The sequence below is a fragment of the Teleopsis dalmanni genome, chromosome 2 (assembly GCF_002237135.1).
Source record: "Teleopsis dalmanni isolate 2A chromosome 2, ASM223713v2, whole genome shotgun sequence".
Taxonomy (NCBI): domain Eukaryota; kingdom Metazoa; phylum Arthropoda; class Insecta; order Diptera; family Diopsidae; genus Teleopsis; species Teleopsis dalmanni.
In genome coordinates, this window is record NC_051847.1 from 89,250,189 (window position 1) to 89,272,523 (window position 22,335).

General features: G+C 28.3%; 1 long non-coding RNA gene across 1 annotated transcript; it reads right to left on the reverse strand.

Annotated features, from left to right (window-relative positions):
* Positions 1-11,129: 11,129 nt before the first annotated feature.
* On the reverse strand, positions 11,130-11,808 carry LOC119684617. The gene is made up of 2 exons (XR_005252746.1): positions 11,575-11,808; positions 11,130-11,513 (listed from the first exon to the last, which is right to left on the reverse strand). It is a non-coding gene; the product is annotated as an uncharacterized LOC119684617 (long non-coding RNA).
* Between the last annotated feature and the right edge of the window lie 10,527 nt (positions 11,809-22,335).

The window sequence follows — 22,335 nt, forward strand, 5'->3', positions numbered from 1 at the left end:
AAAATAGTTGAAAATGTACAGTTGTTCCTGAGTATATATAAGTAAATAAAGACAATAACATTTATTATTTTATAAAAGTACCCAAGTTGAAATACATAGGAAAATGGTTAACAAAGGAAGTAAAGTAAATGCGAGAGAATAATTTAACTTGAACTTGTAACAATAACCAAAATGTGGAGCACTTGAACACAAGAAACATAAAAATTAAGCTCTTTCTTTATTAAAACATAATTATTATCCATCAACATTCACTCAGAAAGTTTTGCTGTACTTCCCAACTACAATGGACGCAGCGCCATTGGGCCTCGCAGGCGTATGAGTAACACCAATTAGTTTAGTTTAAAGTACACAATGAGCTTATGCCAGTCCATGTAGTGAAATCAATATTTGCACACGCATGCAGAAATATTAAAGGCGTATAACAATTGAAATAATGTATGTATTAGATACAATTTCTATAAAATGGAAAAGTATTGTGAATTTTATCTTTTTTTTCTCGTAAGTAAATTGTTTACTTATGCACAATGAATGAGTTGACATATTTTGCTATACAGCACAAAATGCTAAATTGATTGAAAAATGTTCATAGAGTTCCATTTAATTGCATGCTTAGTTGGCAACTTATACACTGGCACACATAAATAATAGTCATACTCGCATAATAATATAATGTATAATATATATATACGAATAGAAATAAAATCAGATCACTGTCATCAATTTCTGAAACGCAATAAATAAATTCGTAATAAAAATGAAATAAAAAACTGATTTGAAAGATGATGGTTCAATGCAAAATGAATTGAATTCACTAATGTATCTTCGATAAGATTTGAATTTATTATATTTACTATATTTTGTGGTTAGTTACATCACTAACATAAATTCCCAAAAAAAACATGCTAAATTTGGTTTTATAAAAATTGAAACGAAAAATATCTACTGAAGTTATGAATAAAAATTACTAAAATATTTACTTCAATACTTTCATAAAGTATTCAATACATGTATATTAATCTTTTAATTTTATAATGAAGTATTTTAACATACGAGTTACATTTAAATAAATAAGAAATCAATCAAATAATGTTTGGTTGAATTTTTTTGACTTAAATATGTATAAATATTAGACGGATTTGAATAGCAAAGAAAAGACAAGAACAAAAATTTAGTTCATTTATTGAAATTAAGCTGTTTCGAGTATTGCTAAGTACTTATCATCAGTGGTTTTAAGTACGTAGCAATACTCAAAACAGCATCAGCCAAATTTTTGTTCTTGTCTTTTGTTTACAATTCGAATCCGTCTAACTTTTAAATAGTTTCTTTCGTCAAAAAGGCGCGTCATTTTCGGCAAAAAAAATTAACATATGTATAAATATATTTGAGATATTATTAAAGTCCAGAGATTTTTTTAGTTTAAAGAATTTGAAATAACTTAACTGAACAAAATATATGAAAAAAATAAACCCTACGACATAAGTCAACATTAAGTTTATAATGTTATTAAAGCAACATTATATCAATTATTAAAAAAACCCATTCTGGCAACGAAGGCAAGAAAACTTTTAAATGTTTTGAATATTTTATTAAAAACAATAATAATTGTAACGTCACGATTTAATTTTTTTTTTATATTCGTTCACCTAAATCTGTTCAAATTCCTACTTTAAATAAATTTAATGCAATATTTGTTTACCCAAGTTTATACTAATTCATAAGTTTAAACAACTTAAGTGCAATATGTTATAATTTAAAATATTAAAATCTAACACAATTCAATAAAAACATTCAATATAGTCTAAATATGTTTTCGTGCAGCTCAAGCCAAGACTAAGTCAAGACAAAAACTGTTTTGTGAAGTCATGCCTAAACATCTATAATAACAATTAATATGTATATTTCTAACTAATTGTAATTAATATAATTTATAAACCAGATACAAAGTCGCATTATATAGCAATTATCGCATTATAGTAGTCTATTACTTAGTATATATTTTGTTATCACCACGGTTAAAGTAGTCATATTACATATGTAGCAAGAACAACAAAAGTATTCAGTCCTAAGTCACATTTCTATTAGCAAAGCAGATAGTTTGTTCAGTTCTGGTATTTTTTTAAATATGTACTAAGGGTGTTCTGGCTTATACCACCCAGAAGATCTTTAAGAAGGGTATCTACACCCATTTTCTCCAGATAGGTAAAAAAAAGTAATAAAGTAGTAATGTATAATTTTCCTCTTGACCAGACATTTATAAAGTAATACCAGAGATTACTATAGTTTTTTCAGCCACAGCAGTATAACAATTATAACTCTTGATTAACTAATAAAATGAGCTAACTAATCATAATAATCAAGCAAGCAATAATCTGTAATAATGTATATAAACAAACAAGGACTACTGCTGAAACCATCTTTTACATGTTGCTTCTGATAGAGCATGATCACCATATGCCTCGACAAGCATTCGATATGACTCTGCACCACTTTTCTTCAAATGAAAACAAAAAACTAATGCTTTCCGCAAATCATCACTTTCTGGTACAAAATTCGACATTTTAAAATATGATGTTGTCCGTTCAGTGACTTGATGTATACTAAATATATTTTACACATGTCATAGCAAACAAACAAAAAAAAATAAAGACTCGTTTACAACAAATGTTCCCTGTCGGAACATTTGTATCTTTACGCTCACTTCATACCGGTACACCTGGTACTTCGAAGGTTCTTTGTTCTCTTAGGACATATTTTTGGGCACAGATGCCTTGGTATGTGGCAAGTTTGTGGTATCTGTCAGGCATTCTATGTCATTATTTAAAGACGTATATGAGTATTCTCATTATTAATATTCTTATGTTAAGTAAAAGATATGTGCAAAGCTGATCAGCAAGTTTATTGATATAAATTTCTCAGAACATCTGTGAATCCTAATTAGATGAATTCTGTTTATTCTACTGTTTACTTTACCTCTATTGAGAGGTAAGGGGCACAATGATACTGCTCGTGATATTCTATCGATTCTTGTGAGAGATTTAATGGCAGCTTAACTATTACTATTAAATTATATTATTTCACTTTATCAAATGTGTAAGAACTCAAAACTAAAACCTAACAATCTATCAACAGTAGCGCACATATAAAAATCAAACTATTTAAATCGTCGGGTACTGATATCTGTTCCCACTAGAGTCACTGTTCTTTTTTTTTATCAAACATTTAACTGAAACTATTTTTTTATATTTAAAATCTATATACCTAATATATCAAATTTTATTGTTTTATAGAATATAGGATATGAACACACTATATAGATATTTACTTGATAATGATGACGTCGAATTTCGGTAAAATTGCTGTAGGTATTGAAATTACAAAATACATTTGACTAATTAAAGTTTACTTTTAAACATGTTATATCAGAAAAAAAAATTTTAATCCTAAATAGTTGTGATAATTTAAACTATTCATCATTTAATTGTTATTTTATCACAGTTTTCAAATAAAATTTTGTATATTTTATACATATGTATATGTAAATAATAAACATGAATATATATATATTAATAAACAGACTATTATATTGCTCTACTCAATTAATTAAAAATATTAAATTAACACATGTTATTTGTTTTTCGGTGGTATAATAAAAGTTTACCGAAATTTGTATGGCTACCCCAAAACAAATTTACCATAACTCGTCTGAAAACTTTATTTCCACTATACAGGGTGTTCTGTTTTGGAAATGTTTCACAAAGTTAAAAAACGATTCCTTTGTCTAAAATACAAAAGAGGTCATATAAATTTATTTTCATTGTTTTCCTACAGTCGGTCTTTGAAAGGAGGTAAATACATGTTTTTCGACAAAAACCCACAAATTTATCACTAATTAATCAGTCCAGGATATTTGTGCTGCTTTTGTCTAAACAGCAATAGTTAGCTTATTATAAGGTTCAATTTTTTACCAAACATGATAAAAAACTATGTTTTCTGTGTAGTGTTTGAAATTCTATGTTGAACCACTACAATTTCAAAGTTCATTAAGTCCAAATATAATTACCAGTTATATATCAAATTAATGAATATTAACTGGACTTTTAAATGGAACTATTTTTGGGGGGTACTCAAAATTCTTTGCCTAAGTATACTTTTTTTTAGAACCTGTATTTTAAAAATTATGAAAATGAAACCTCCCTCCCTTTCCCTCTCCCTCTCCCACTCAGTACTCTTTCTAGGAAGCATTTATGAATTTTATTGGACATGAAACCATTATTGAACTATTGGAGACTTTTGGCTGTGTATATTACTTTTGAAATCTTGCTTTTAAGAAATATATGAGAACCCTTCCTCTCCTAAACAATTTTTTTTAAATATCTACAAATTTTACGAGGCATTACTAAAAAACAGATTTTTTCAAAAAAATATTTCAAAAAAGCAAATAGAAATGGAAAGGGTGTTAAGAATAGACTGTATTTTCTCATATAAACTGTATTTTACACTAAAAAGTAATGATATCAGGAAGATATTGATAAGCACTGGTCAACAAGATTTTAATATAAGTAACATATAAGAGTTTTTAATATTCTAGTGTGCGATTTTTTTTTTTGTTTAAAAAAATTATTAGAAAAAAATTTAAAGTTAATAAACAATAAAAAGCTACAAAAAAGTTTGTAGATAAGAATCATCAAACTCAGCATCATTTATATAAAATTTGAAGGTTTCCCAAAATAGTAGTTCGTTTACAGTGTGACTGAAATGATTATTGACACTACCACAGCATTCTGGGGAGCTAGAGAGCTAATGTATATCTGACATCCATAATTAGTTTTTACCAAACACTTCATATTTTAATAAATCGCTCGTAGCATAAGCGATATCGCTTAATATATGCTTTTTCAGACCTTTTACATATTTGGCCTATTTGAAAAGCACAGGGTAATATAAGGAAATATTTTTTGAATATTTTAACCTACTACATATCCATAGAGAATATTTCCAAAAGAAATAAATGTTAAATTTTAATGTGTTTTTAATGTGTTATTATGCAGTATTTACATCCTAATACCTCTTCACATTAAAACTTTTGCTTTAAGTTGTTAAGTGAACCGATAATAATTTTCAATTATCTCCCCTGATTTATGTCATCTCATCTTTTATTTACATTTTTATAATTCTTACATATCTTAATAAATCCACATAAAACCAATAATATTTAAAATATATTTTCACATGTCACATCATAAATCCTTTGGTGCGCCATTGTAAATGGTTATCCCTTTCAAAGAGATATACATATATACATCGTATGTACGTATGTATATGACTAATATTTAAGGAATACGAATCCAAAATATCATACATGCTTGACTATATTTGATGATTTTATATTCGTATACGTATATGTTACGAATTTATATAATTTATTCATAACTCAACTAATATGAAGATAATACGACTACTTAATAATAATAAAAAAATTCCTTTTAGCATGCAAAATGTCACAAACACAAGCGTAACTTCGAATAGGTTCACTTAATCATGCAGCATTTGTAAGAATAATATTTTTAATTTAAAACTTCAGCACAAAACAAGTTGGCAGTCCTAATGAAAAATTGACACAGTTTGTGCAGCAAAATACACAGGCACACAATCGCAGATACAACACAAATGAATTTATTGTGTGCCAAACTCACAAAAATACACGCAGATACTATTGCATATTGGATCCTAGCAAAGAGCAAACAAACACAAAAACAAAAAAAACAAACAAACAACCAACCGACCGACCGACCGACATTCAACCGAGAAAACAAATAGCAAAAGCAAAGGACCATTCCCTATACAGAACCCACAATGTGTGCATATTTGGCCCATTGCGGAGTTTATGTTTATCTGAGTTGCGGCACATACGATTGCGAACCGGAGCCGGAGCCGGAGTCGGAGTAGGAGCCAGCGTTGCCTAGGCAACAAATTAATTCTAGTGAAGTTTATAATTTTTATAATTTGCTCATGGAGCAACTCAAATTTCCGAACACCCATCGCAGAATGTTTAATATAATAGCTTTCCAGAATTCGCAATTATTCGGAAGTGTGTTATTTTTTTTAATTCGTTTTATTGCAGCAATGTGTTTCCTAACACGGATTCACATAAATGAATTTGGATAGAAGCACATGAGGACTACATATAACACAACACTGCAAAGTAGTGAAAACTTATTTCAATCTTTTCTACATATACGGAAATAAAACTTTTGAAGGTTCCTTAAAATTATGTAAATCAGTTGGAAGGTGAAACGTTTTTCGAAATGATGAAGAAATACCATATGTAATACTTGCATGATGTAAATATCTTACTTATATGATTATGATAATCATTCTGAATTCTCATAAACTTAGATACCGAATCTCAAATAGTTTTGGGAGGTGAACATTTAAACACTACAACCTAATTCAATAAAAAAAATTTCTTGAAATAAAAATTAATTAAAATGATTGCTAGTAATAAACCAAAGAAATAAAATTTTTAGCAGGGTTCGAAGAGAAATAAAAAGATAAAAACAAATATTTTATTCGAAATATTATTCCAAATATTGCAAATAACTTTGATCAGTTGCTTTTGAAATCAATTTTTGTCTTCAATTATACGTATTTAATTTTTATTGATCTGGAATTAGGATTAGGATAATTAGGAGCGCAGATTCAAGTTTGAGACACATGAACCAACGCTGTACTTGACTTGTACTTTTCAGAATATCAACCTCGTCAATATGTTGTTATTTCCCCAATGAACACACTTCCCGGATAATAAGAAAACTATCTGCAGTTTTTTGTTACAAGATGTTATTGGTACTCATATATCTGACAACACTAAGTTGAATATGTCAAACAACACGTATTCGAAATGTGACATTTCGGGCTAAATTTTTAATGAACGCAATTGTGTATTTCGTCGCTTATGTAAAAAGTTATATTGATTTGAAAATAGATTCAATATCTGAAGAAATATGTTATGTGATACTTTATTTCTACAAAAAAAAATTAAAATTTCTGCAATTGGCAGTGAGGACCTATGAATTGAGTGGTTTGCTCAATTTCGTTCCGAAAATGTCGGGCAATCTGCAAAACAACCGAACAAATTTTGCACCTGGCAGAGCGGCACGCAAACTGTCAGTATATAGTTGAGACACTATATTGTTCGATAGAATTGAAACGTAATTGTCTACTACGAGCGGAGCAATGGTCAACTCAATTCTCTACTGCTTATAACTCGTTACTTGAACGAAATGATCAAAGAAAAGCGATCAGATTTACCAACTAAAATGGAGTTAAATACCATCATAATAATGCCGGGCCACATACATATTTGATGACTCAAAAGAAATTGTCGAAACTTGGTTAAGATGTTTTTATTCATATAATGTCTGCATCATCTGACTATTACTAGTTTCGGTCTCGGTTAACCAATTTTAATGGTAAAAAATTGGCCTCCCGAAGACTCGATAAAAATTGTTTTGCTAACTTAAACCACAGGAGTTCTACACCGAAGAAGTTATGAAGCTATCCTAAAAATCATAAATAATAATGACCACTTGATTAAAACTGATTTTTAATACAGAAAAAAATCAAAAAATGTACAAAAAAACCGCGGTGCAATATTAGCATGACAACATAAACCCCAACTATATATAATATATAAACAATTAACTATTATAACATAGTCCTCTTTATTTAAGATCTATTTAAGATTTATCTTTATCATATTTGGTTTTCAATAAAACCAAAAAGAGCAGGTAAGTCATTTTTATCATTTACTATATTAATTAGGTTAGAAATTGCAATTGGATTCAAATTTAAATTACATGAAATACTTTAAAAGCAATACTAAACAAGAAATAAATAATTAATTAATTATAGATACTATTTTTTGTTCATTTTGAAAACACGTACACAGACTACCAATCAAATACTCTGAAAGCTGTACAAGCTGTAGTTGTGCAGAAGAAGAGACGTTTTACAAAAGTCTCGTTAAATTAGGCAAATATGTTTAGATCTTGACTTTGTAAAGGATCTAGTAAATGTACTATTTATTTAATTTTTTGTTTGTTTATGGTTAGGTAGTGAAACGTTTAAGCACCCTCAGGTCAGCAGTCGTCGAAATGAGGTACCCGACTCCTTGATATTAAAATGTAATATACGGACTAAAATGCCCCTCTTTGGAGAGACTTATTTCCTTTGGAATTGCTTTCGCATTACTTCGAGGAGGGCCTCTTTTAGTTTACAATTCAAGCCATGCTCTTGTGATTTTCGATATTTAGCCCTAGTTCTATACAAAAAGTAACAAGTTACACGCTGATGTTGTACGTAAAGCCTTTCTTTCATGCACTGCGATTATTTCGTTTCTGCGTGTTTCGATAACAAATACGTCTGCCCACACTTTGCTAGCATATAGAAGGATGGCGTTTACTGTTGCTATCCGCTATAACTGTTTTTTTACAACTGATCCTTCCGTGTTAGACATTAGTTTGTTTAAAGCAGCATTGGCCTTTGCTGCTTTCTCTACTGCATGCTTTATTTGCGCCCAAAACGTAAGTTTTCCATTCCATCTTATTCTACGGTAATTAATGTTTTGAGTCCTCAGAACATCATTATTTACTTGCATCCGGGGACTTGCATCCCCGTATTTATATGCCTTCGATACCGCATATACCGATTATTTAAATTGATAGATTCATTAACAATCCTTAAATTTTGTCGTGATTAAAATTATATGAGAACATAAAGGGCACGATATATCATAGTGAAATGCATTTGCTATCTGTCGTATCTACATTAATCTAAGAAAAAAGAATGGAGTTTTCAAACTGCAAATAATTATTATTGCTATTAATTCAAATTCGAAAATATACTGCTCAGAAAGTATCCGGTTTTTGTTGTTTGTTAACTACTCCTTAAGTAATAGAACTTTTTCAAAAATTTTTTGTTATATTGGTATACCCTTTCTTGACATATGGTACAAATTTGAGCGCCATCTGTCAATTAGTTCATTTACAGCAGTTGTTAATGTGAAACTACCTCAAGTGCATTTAGCGATTTTTACTATGGAAAATACTTGTTGTATGCGATTTTTTGACCAAACACGGCCCCACTGACATCGCCCAGGCACCATATTCGCCAGATCTGGATCCGTGCGACTTTTTCTTGTTCCCGAAACGCAAATTGCTCCTTCGTGGTAAGCGTTTTGAGGCGGTTGAATCGGTAAAAGAGAATTCGCTGAAGGAACTAAAGGCCATACCTGCATGGGCCTACGAAAAGTGTATGGAAGATTGGGTTAAACGTTGGCATATCTGTATCGCTTTAGAAGGAGCATACCTATTTTGAAGGATATAAAATAAATTTGGAATAAAATTTAAATTCATGTGTTTTATTTGCAAAATCCGAGTACTTTTTGAGCAGGAGGTAAAATGAAATTAAAAACAAAAATTTACTTCTTCAGTAAATTGAATATTTTCAACACAAGCAACCGTCATTGAAAGCAAAAGGCAAAGAAAGAAAATAATTTAAATAAAAATTCATAAAAATTGTTTGGAATTAAAAATATTTATATTGCAGAAAAATACGCATAAAATAATTTCAATATTAAACATTTTATTAATATTAACCAGGTTTTAAACTATATTGCAGGTATCCTTGCTTTGTACAACATATTTTTATTTATAAAACGATATTGAACTTTTGAAAAAAAAGCATTTAATATATACGAATAAATATATATATATGTGCGTATTATATTATAAGTATTTTTTAAATAAGCAATAAAGTTAGAAAATAATTTTTATTTAAAATAACCATACAAACTATTTGGAATAAAAATATTCCATATAAGAAAACAAAATAAAAACTATACATAAAAAGTAAAAAATATATCCAAATAAAAACTAAACTTTCTTGCATTATTTTCCACTCGAGTACGTAATACATTGACGACATCGAATACACATAAATCTAGAAATATACAACTCTATACTAACTCTAAACGTAATACTTATAAAACTTTTATATTTCAATACGCAATGGTGTATAAAATAACATAAAGTTTAATATAAGAAATCAATACTTCCAAGTTTTTCTACAATAAGTAGCTTACTTTCGTATCCTTCACACATAGTTTGCGAAATTCATAGATTGCGTATCATATCAATCAATAAGTGTCCCGCATATATATGGCAAATACTGTTGACAACCCTATATTTGTGGAGGAAGGAGTCATATCAAAACTTCATGAGATATTAATAAGATTTTATAGGTAACAGTGGTTTATTTAACAAATTTCGGAGATTTAAAGCGCTACTGAGTTGGTTAAATGAGGTAAAGAGAATCTTATCTTGCATCGGTATATGACTTTTGATGAAATAATTGATATACTTCTACACACATGAATGAAAAAGATCATTGCCTGATTTAGGAAGTGCATGATATTTTGTTCATCGACTTCCCGGAGAAGTGTATTATTAGATCGATTGAGTGAAATTATTATGAGAAAAAAATGTCACATGGAAGCCCAATAACGCTATTTTTCTAAGCCAATTCCCCGTGTCACAAGTCTATAAAAACGAGAAGTTGAATAAATTATGCTTTACTATACTTTCTCATTCACTATAAACTCCAGAACTGACTGCTAGTAACTACTGAGTTATTACAAACATAAAACTAGGCTGTAGAAAAAAAAATTTGTTCAAATAAAATACGGATAGCCGAAACTGAGACGTTAGATTAGCATTACAATTAATATATCACTGTTAAAGGAGAATACGACATAGCCATGTCAAGGCACCCGCGTTTTAATTTTTGATATAAGCGAATTGAATATTGAATACAAATTTAATATAATTCGATATTAAATATCTATATTAAATCATATTTAATATTTTATTCTAATTAAAATAGAAATCGAACCAATGATCGAATACATATATATTTAAGATTTCATTATACTAAAATAATAATCAGAATTTACTATTTCAAAATCGTACATGATGATATATCATTTTTTGTCTGTTAATAAAAACTGTTGATAACTGATATATATATATATCTGTGCTTGTTGATTTTATTTTTAATGGAACTCAAAATTATTTGCTTAAGATTTTTATTACACACAATATATCAACTTAAATCAAATGTAATAAATTGAACAAAGCTTAGTTAATACATTTATGAAAACTAATAATTTTTATATAAATTAAAATTTGTTATATTCATCACGATCAATCAACCAATCAATTTTCCTTTTTCAAATTTAAAGTACAATAGCTCTAAAAAGATCATCAAACTTCAAATCCCTAAATCTTTATCAATAACTGATCTTGCACTATATGTAGATACTCGCATCAGCTCGTCTTCCACCAGTACATAATAACAAATAAAAAATAGTATATGTGTAGCGATTTTTTCTTTACGTAATTGAAGATTAATCATACTTGTCTTGATAAATCAATCCAACAATTTTCCTTTTTCTAAATATTAGGTAAAATAGGTCAAATAAAAACATCAAACTTTAAACTGTTTAATTTTTACCAATCACGGATCTGGAACTATCGATTCTTTCTCATACTAGCTCGTCTTCTATCAGCGCGTAATCCCAAATAAATAAGCAGCGGTACGTAGCCAAGATTTACAGTTGTATGTAATGCCGATAGAACGGAATTTATACGTTGCCTCGAAACACGACTTAAAGGCATTAGGACGCAATTTTAAGCAATAATATAATTTTGATGAATAATTAAAAAATATATCTAAAGATATGTGAAATGTACCACAAAAGTTTTTAAATATAATTGAAAATAGTATTTGTTATTTAAGATGTCATTGTTTTAACCTAGCCTATGACTCCTTGATTATTTTGTTATATATTTAGTTTTTCTATGTTGAAGTAGAGAGCTGAAAACTATTAAGACCGTAGTTGGTAACGATGACAAAAGTATTAAAAATATTAATCACAAGTGCTTTTAATTATATGAAACTGTATATTTTTAGCTAAATACGACAAAATCTCTCTGTTTTGGTTGAAACGCTGATTCGGCGGGTGTAATGTCACTTAAGTTTCTATTATGTACTCCTTAAAAATTTTTCGATCCATAGACCTGCAATTTAAATCGTGCGCTACATTATATGAACCATCATAATAATGCTATGAAAATATATCTATATATATACAGTTGCAGGATCAGAAGTCACATTACTTATATGGAAAATAGGGAAATATATAAAATATATAAAATTTTTTGCAAAATACATTAAATATATAAACTGCTGACTACTGCATTATATAAAAATATTTTAAGAAAATTTAACATACAAAATATATATAGTATAATATATTTATTGTACAATGTAATCTAATACATATAATGATAATAAAAATTATGAATGTGACGAGAAAAGAAGTTATATACAATGTGATTCAATTGAACTGCAATTAACTTGCTGCAATAGTGCTGAAAACGATTGATGGTGGTCGGGAATAAACTGTACCTACGTTATAATTGGTTCCAAAACTTACGACTTGAATTAAATCCGTACTGCAGTTAACGACAGATGTCTGCTCAGTTGAGCGTATTGAAAACTCTAATGTAAAGAATATTCATAAAAGAGCTAATAATGAGGAACCTTTACAGGTTCTAATACTAAACCTTTTTAATGAAATATTTTTTAAATTCGAGGTCTTTTGCTAACAACGAAGATTAATTTTGTAACTTTTCTAATTGTTTTTCTATTCATCAGTATGCGTCTATGCAACTTTTCAGCCCTGTTAGAACTAGATAGTTAACAAATCAACATATTTGTTGCATCCTTATATAGTTAAAGCTTATATGAAAGCAATAGAATATATAGCTATTTGTTGAATTAGTAGGAAGGTATGAAACTGGTAGTTAAAAATACACTCGTTAAGAATGTAAGGCGAGTGTATCATAAATTAAATAAATTAATATAGTTCACAGAGAAAATTTGTTCGGTACTGGGCTAGAACTTGGTGATCTATTTTTTAGTTTTGATATTCAAATTTAAGCTTTAGCGAAGAATGTAGCTATACTGTCTTCCATTTATGGCTGAGATAGCTTAAATAGGATCCTTATTAACCGAGTTGTTATATATAAAGTTCGCTTTAAAAGATGAAGGAATATACGAATCATTTTGTTCTAAAGCGTAATATCTAGAAGAGTAAACTATCTTGGAATCAACTTACTAAGAATATAATTAGTGCAGGACATCTAAAATACTCTGCTGCTAAAATCCAACAGCTGTTTTTGTTTAAACGAAAGTATAAAGTAAGGATGAAATGATTATCAATGAAGAGAAACATTGAGGAAATTTTAAGTTCAAAAATTTAAACTTTTGTTTAATAGAAGTTTTTAGCTAAACTGATACGCAGTCATACAACATAAAAATTTCAATGACTTTTTAATTTATATAGTATAGAGGGTTTGTTTCAAAATGTTACAAATTATTACTCTTAATACGTATTATATATAGCTTACGAAAATTGTGCAGTCGATTTTAAAGTAAAATTAAATAAGTTTTCTTGATATACGTAAGTATAATTCAAGTTAATGGACCTATTATATTAAGTCCACGGTTTCTCAAAAGTCAATCCGCGGAATATGTAGCAACCACTTTAAAGCAGAAATAAACAAGTTTTCTGAATGTGTGCTAGTATAGATAGTAGATAAAGATCATTAATATATTATGTTATAAAAATATATCGTTTTATTCAAGGTTATCAATCGCCGCCCAGTGTCGGTGAATTAAATTTAGGATTAAAATGAGACTTTGAAAATTCGGTATTTTCTGAACCAGTAAAGATATTTAAATAAAATTTCCTTAAATATAAGCTTGCTTTTGAATGTATTTTGGGCACCATCGTCTCAACCGAAACCCTCCAAAATTGAAACCAAACATGGGCAACTTGTGATGTGCAATTTTTCAATATTCAATATCTTCAAAACTAAAATAGCTTGAAGAATAAAAATTGGTATACTAAATACTTGTACTATAGACGTGTGCGAGTTAGGCTAAGTTGATGCTAAACCAAATGGGAGATTTTTTGGGATTTTTTGCACTGCACACATTTAGCCATTTATCAACACGTATCGACACATCACTACATTATCGACACAACTTAGAATTTCCCTCATTTAAAACGCAATTTAGCCTATATCGCAAACATCCTATATCACTAAGATTCGACAATTGTTATGACGTTAAGTAATTAGTAATTAGCTATTGGTAATATTTTGAATAATCGCTTTTAGTCGTATTATATTGTGAAGACATTGACATCTGTCATTTATTTGAAATGAATTAAGAATTTTACTAGACCTTTTAAAACACATTGAATATCTTTCTGGTCCAGAGTACGTTATGATATGAGAAGCACCAGTCTAGTCTAAATTTTGGTTAGGTATAAAATAAACTAACAAACCAGGTATATTATAAATGCTACACTTAAGTTAATTTAAATTCGAGTAAGCATAACACATTTAAAATACATAAAACACATATTTCTTAATAAAAACCGAAACTATTTCAAACTATTTCAAATTATGAAATTTAGCTTATAAATCAAAACTGTTTTAGAAAATCATATCTCTTCATTTTAATGTAATAAAAGCATTTCCTAATGTAATTTTAGTAATTTTAGTAAATGCAGTTCACAATTCGAATAAAACAGAAGTGCCAAATTTCGTTTTTATCTCGTTTTGGAGAATGGCAAACTTTTGCACTTTGTTCTGCTACAACTCCGAATCCTACACGCACACAAGCACACGCACACGCACACACTCACGCACACGCACACGAATCCAAACTTACTTGCAATTACACGCGCTTATAAGTTAAAACTTTAGCGCAGTTACTTGATTTTTTGTAGTTGCTTTTATTTGTTGCTTTATTTTATATTTTGTATTATTTTATAGCAGAATTATTGTCCTGGAATTGGAATTGGAATGTCAACCCGTCTTAACCTCACTGTGCTCAACTCGTGTGTACGCGAAACTATGCTATGCGGCAACACAGCGCCAACACAAAAAGTAGCAACCAAGCGGTAGCAATGGCGGCAACAACATGGACATACACGGGCCCATACAAAAAGAAGTTTGCGTGTATTGGTTGGTATCCATATAAGCCCAATAATAATATACATACGTATACAATGTACACGTATTCCGCATATTTACTACTATCGTGCCTTTACATGAAGTCGTTCGTACATTAGTTATTTTCCCCCTTTATATATTGTTTTTAGTAGTTGTTTTTGTTGTTATGGTTGGCGTTGTTTTTATTTTTCTATTTTTTTGTTTTTTTTTTGTTTCATTATTTAGAAGAATTGCGTGTCTCGAAATGACTTTAATATCGATTTTTTACCTTTTCTTTTGATTATAATTTTTCTAGTTTTATTACTATTTTAATAGGTTTCTTGAGTATGAGCACATACTCAAAGGCGTGTGGGTGTACCCCCTACTTCGATAATTACCTTACGATTTTGCAGAAGTACTTTTTATTCGATGTTGTTTTTACGTTTTTGTGTGTTTGTGTGTTTGCGTTTTTGTTTTTTTGTTTGCCTACAATTGAGTTTCTTAACGGTACAACACCTATTTTTGCATTTAAAATCCTATAAATTAGACATTATAATGTATGTTTTCGAGGGTGAATTGGTAGCTCGTTTGATGATTGAGGTAGCATTAGAAACGCTATTAAGCATTTTTCGAAGATTTACGACTTGCTACGGAGCTATTGTGTAGGCTTGTGTAGGCTTATGGGTTTCTTAATGTACCCAAGCAGTTGCTCCAAATTTTAATGTGTGGTTGCGGTGGCTTTTAGTGATTTTTTGCTCATTTGTGTAAATGGAAATCGTGATTTTCATAAACATTGCACGGAGTCTTATTGTTAGAATGTATAATATTAAGGAATTTCTAATATAAAATATTTCTTCACAAATATGAAAATAATACAATATACAATTTAATAGGAAATTAATAGTAATTTAAATAAAATTTTTAAAAAATTAAATAATACTCTTTGCAGCACACCTTTTTAGAAAAAACAGAGTTCTCTAAATATTATTATTATTGAATGTTTCACGTGATTTTAAAATTAACCAGTTAAAAAAAATTTGTAAAAAATCAAACGCCAGTAAAATGACTGCTGTGAAGTCATACCACGTTTACTTTTCTTCTTCTTCCACTTTCTCTATCTTCCTTTACCTGTGCCACGCAGTTGCATTTTTCGAGCTTTGTATTTACCCCAACATTAACATTAATATTTAATTATATATTACTTGTTTATACACTAAGACCAGAATAGCTTAACACTTAAGCCAACCAATAATTAAAATAATATAATATTTAGATTTTATAATCATTTCTAAAACTAAAATACACTAACCTAAAACAAAATTCTAATTCTAGAACCAAAATATATACTGGTTGTAACAAATTAAAACTTTACTAGAGTGTAAAAGCTGATTGATACTAAGTACTGCTTCTACATATATGTTGCTTCTTATACGTATCAATCATGATATCTGCCAATCATATCTGCCAATCTAATAAAAATGTAGATAAAGATTATAACATTTCTTAAGGGGGAAATTTTCGGCATTAGATATATCAATAAGTTTAGTATGGATCTAGTGGATTGATATAAATTATATATAAGATTATAATTTCCAGGGAGGTATATTACTTTTGAATACACTACTACTACAACTTCAAGAATATCTTGTATTTTTACTCTTAACATTTCAAAATCGTTGAATAAATTTATTTATCTTTTTAGGACAGATTATAAGTAAATAACTCTTTAAGAAGTATATAACCTCAAATAAATATGTGTATTATATATATAAAACATCTAGGCAATTGAAAAATAAAGCCTGCTCTCGGCAAATAAAAATCACGATCTACAAGTCTCTTGTCATGCATGTTCTGCTGTATGCTACAGAAGCTTAAACAATTACTAACAGTGATAATAGGACATTATGAGCATTACTTTAATTTTTCGGAAGATTTGTCGTCCTCTATGCCTTGGCAATGAGTATAAAATTAGATAGAACTATAAACTCTACGAGCTATACCACGACATTGACATATATTAGATACAACAGACGTACTTTCAAATATGCATCAACTGATTTGCTCTCATATCAACATAAAATAGCGAAAATGGATCTAAGAACATTTACAGCCAGGTACTCATAAGAAATGTGGAAGGCATTGGATAAAAATGTATATTGTAAATAAAAAATAACGATTGGTAAAGAAATATAATCTATTAAAAAAAACGGAAAATTTAAAACTTTACTAAGAATTGTGAGCGACTGAAACATTATGTTTCCGCTTTACGTACCACAAGGGATGAATAGAATTATGTATTTAAATTGCATATAGGACTTTTATAATCCGAAAGAGTACGAAAGTAAAACTTTTTGACAGTGGTATGATTAATGACTTCAGCATATTTGCCACAAAATAATAAAGAAACTAGTGTTTCAAATTAATTTTTTTTTTAAATTTTTTTCTAATTTCATATAAGAAGTACAAAATATAAAAAAATGAAATAAATATATATAACACAAGAAATAATTCGATTATATTCGAAAATTATATATTGTAAAGAGTGTTTCTGTCTAGTTTGGTACATATGCAGAAAATGATTCCTTTGTCTAAGAGAGAAAAATTTCGTATTGGAGAAAGAATACATTTTCAGTATTTTCAGTACATAAGGATATGGGTTATCTAAGATCCACACAAAAAAAAACTTTCAGTCAAAAAGTTAGATATTATGCATATCTTTAAAAGAATTTATTAAATTACTGAAATCCTATACAAGTTTTTTCGTGTTATCTTAAGTCAAAGAATCATGTTCCATATTTATGTCGAATAAGTCACAAACACCCTGTAAAATCTGTTTAATTTAATTATTTGAATTTGTTAACATTTATTTTTATTAATTCTTTTATGTATAACATACAAAAGCAATTATCCAATTTTGTTGAAAATTGAAGTTAAAAATGCGTTATTATTAAAAACTATACCATCTATATTCAAAGCACTAATATAAATTAAGATAAAAAATAATGTAAATACCATAAACGTAACATCGGAAACTTCATATGAGGAATATTACACTACATTTTAGTAATTTAATAAAACAAATTAGTTATAAAAATTATCATAAAACTTTTTGCTTCGCATTTTAATTAAAACTATTCAAAATATATTCATAATTATTATATATTGTATATTGCATTGTGTGTTTAACCATGCGTATGAGTAACATTTTAAAATATGTTACAAAAAACTACACTCTCATCAGTTTTATAATTTTAAATTAATGAGTTTATTAATGAGTTTAAAATATTATAATCTATCTGAAAACAAAATAGAGCAATGTTAACGTATGCAATGTTAATATAAATATAAAATAGGTACAATACCTGGAAATACACTTTATAGCTTGAAAGTAAAAACGAGTATATTTATTTAAAATTTAATTTTAAAATATTTTAAAATATAAGTCATATAGTCAAAAAGTAACTTATGTTAAAGAATTTTAAAAAAATGTTTAAAAATAATTGGAAGTCATAATTAATAAAATCATTCGCCATAATTTTACGAATTTAAAAAAGTAAATGAATTTACACAGAGGAATTGACTGCTTATAACATTATAAATGTATATTCAAAGTTATATTAAGGTTATTATCTGACCTAAATATAGATACAAATATGAATAAATACAATATCAAAAGCATGGAAGATATAGATGACGCGATTACTGTTATATAGTCAATCTCGACTACAACTGCAATATATTCTACTCCTAAGAGTTAATCCTATAACTTTTCGAAAACAATATAGTATTAGAAAACCATTAGATTATGTCAAATTGCTTAAAACTATCAAAAATAAGCTCAAATCTGCTAAAGAAAAGTGACCAACAACAACCAGTAGAATTTTATACAGAATTGTCCTCTAACGGAAGAAAAGGGACAAACTTATGGAAAGTTAGCATTAGTCTTAAAAATTCTAAAACACTAACAAAAGATGCAAGGAATACTCTAGGTAAAACCATAAAATCAAGAAATGTATAACAAATGCAACAAGAAATCTGTTTGAGTGTAGGGAATACTGCTCTGTTCTGCTGCATTTCTTGATCTTAAGCAATCTTCAGAAAGAGTGCGGCACAAAGGACTTATTTATAAACTCAGATAAGTTTAAAGGTAAATAATCTGCCTAGAACTAGTATGTATCTTAAAATAAATATTTTAGTGTCAAGTATAACTCATATATTTTTTCGAGGTCCGCTAAAAATTATAGCTTCCCCAAAGGTTGAACCTCCGAATATCATTTCATATACTTTATTCAATACAGATATTTCAACAAATAATTGCCTGTTACTTCTAAATTCACGAATATCACAATAATTTTATGACGTCTCAGAAGTGTTTTAGAAACTCCAAGGCAACTTAAAGCTGACCTACTTTGGGTAGCCCAAAAGCACATTCAAATAAAAAAACAAAAAGACAATTATTTTATTTAAAATAGAGGCGCTTCTTCAATAAATACTCTAAATAGCATGCCGATAACTTAAAAAGTATTTTTTCCTATCTAGACATACACTTTTAGACGACTTACTTGATATATGCGTATAGAAACAAAACAAGTTAAAATATGATTTAAAGCAACTAACCTGCACTGGTTACTCGACAGCTAATCCTCTGTTATTCAGAGTGTAAAGTTTTCTCATACAAGAGTACTAATAAGCAAAATTGTATATATGGCTTCCATTTACCTGCTAACTTCAGCTCATCAAACACTGATAACGTGCATAGAGATCAGTCGAAAATATTAATCTCTCTGATATAACAGAAACAAAAAAATTTCAAAAGATATAAAAACGATATTAAATTATAAATACGATATATGAGAGGATATTAAAGTTGAAAATAGTGTATTTGCGAGTGATCAAATATTCAAAGTAATTAATAATTAATATAGAAATCAAATATTTTTGTTGTTGTCTTTGTAAGGCAACTGTACTTTAGCGTAATACCGTAAATGACATATGGTTGTACCTATGTCGAGCATTTCTTATTCAAGTATATTCCTGAAATTTATATAAGTATAATATATATTTTAATTAACAAAGAATGAACTACCTTACAAAATATTTCGTAACGGAAATTTAAAATTTTGTAGGTTCTAGAGAATATGTTAAAACCGTACTGAATAACATATATTAAAAAAATTACTTTCTTCTGTCTATTTTCTATTCAAAGTAAGTTTATATACTTGTAGCAAAAAACATTGTGATCAATAATTTTATGAAAGAAAAAAACATTTTATAAGATTTTAACCTAGGAATGTTTCTGTTGAAACAGTTTATATAGTATATATTTAATGTGATAACAGTGTACAATAAATTTTTAAAAATCATCCAGCTTGAGATGTTTAGTAGTAGACATTTTAATGTGAAAACTCATTTCATTTTAAGAAGATTAAGCATGTTAAACTTCGACGTTTCATTTTGTTAACATTGTTGCAATCAGCTGTTGTGATTTGATAACGATTTAAAAAATAACATTGTTTTTGCAGATCTTGCAGTATCTTTCCTTATATATGAACGTAGATTCCCTTCTGCTCAAAGCAAAACAAGTATTCAAAGCAACATGATGAATATTTTTGCATTACGAATTATATAAGAGTAAACATGTTCAACAAAAGATGCAACCATTTAAGCATACTCCATGCACTTAAACCGATTTAACTATACTATAAAATTCAATTAAGAATGAAACCCAGATTTGAATAAATTAAAAACCGCTGATGGAGAAATAAGCTCCCTTATGTTACATTTTTTTAAATATGAATGCAATTCCATTTTAATCCTTTTTAATGTTATTCCATCATATTATTAGGTAATGCTATTGCAATTAAACTAAAACTTCACATAGGTCAGCTAACACTTATTGTTGTCATATAAAACTTAATGGTCTTAGAACAATTTCTAGAGTAGGTCTTATAACTGACGAAGATCATCCTTTAAAAATGTTCCTTGTATGCTAAATCTATGTTTAAAGGATATTAAACCATTTATAAAGGAGGTTTTCATTGTATGTTTAATATACGTTTAAAGGATATTAAACCAGAAGGTCTTATAACTGACTAAGATCATTCGTGATAAAATATATTCAGTTTATGTTGATTCTACGTTTAAATAATTTTAAAGCATTTCTAAAGGAGGTCTCGTAACTGACTAACATTATTCTTTACAAAATATGTTCCTTGTATGCTACATCAACGTTTAAATGATTTCGTATCATTTCTAGAGGAGATCTCGTAACTGACTAAGGTCATCCTTAACAAAGTATATTCGTTGTATGTTTAATCTACGATTAAAGGATTTTAAACTATTTCTAGAGGAGGTCTCGTAACTAACTCAAATCATCATTGGCAGAAAATCTTCCTTGTATGTAATCTATGTTGCGCATGCGCTGAATATTAAAAAATGAGATCTGGTGCACTTTCTTGATCTTTGTCACAAAGATCGAAGAATTATTTGATATATATAATAATATAAAACCTATAATAGGTTTTTATCCTACAAGGACCTATCACCTATTATAAAGTTTCTCTTAATAATTTTGGATATTTTAAAAAAATTAACATTTACTGAAGTTGGAGAAATTTATAAGTATAAGTTTAATGTTGATTTTGATTTTGATAACTAGTGCATCCTTAGCTTTATTGGACTCATCAAAGTTAACAATAAAATTCATTTTTATATATTTGTAAAGTGTGGAACTTCTTTCCATTTTGTTGGGTTCTAATAATAGATACTGCAAGTGTTTCGAATAAAGTTATACTAACCTGAGTGGGCGATTCTTTGATTCAATAAATTAAAAAAAAAACATTTGCAGATATAAAGTCTGTTTTCAGATTTATATAAAAGATATAAAAATCTATGCAAAAAATTTATATATGAAAAGAAATTCAGGTCTGACTGTTTGGAAGATAATCATAATCTTCATCTTATTTGGTGATGAGTATATATTTATCATATAACTGTAGTAGTAAATTTTGAATTAAAACTATTATATAATTATAGAAAAACAAATATTATTATATAAGAGACAGAAAACTTTGAAAAATATTCCAAAAATTTCAAATAAAAGGACCAACCTCTACCTATAAATTACTTTATTTCTTGTAATTCGAGTAGATACTTATAAACTTAAGCACTTCATAACAAAGTTACGGTAATCGATTAAAACACG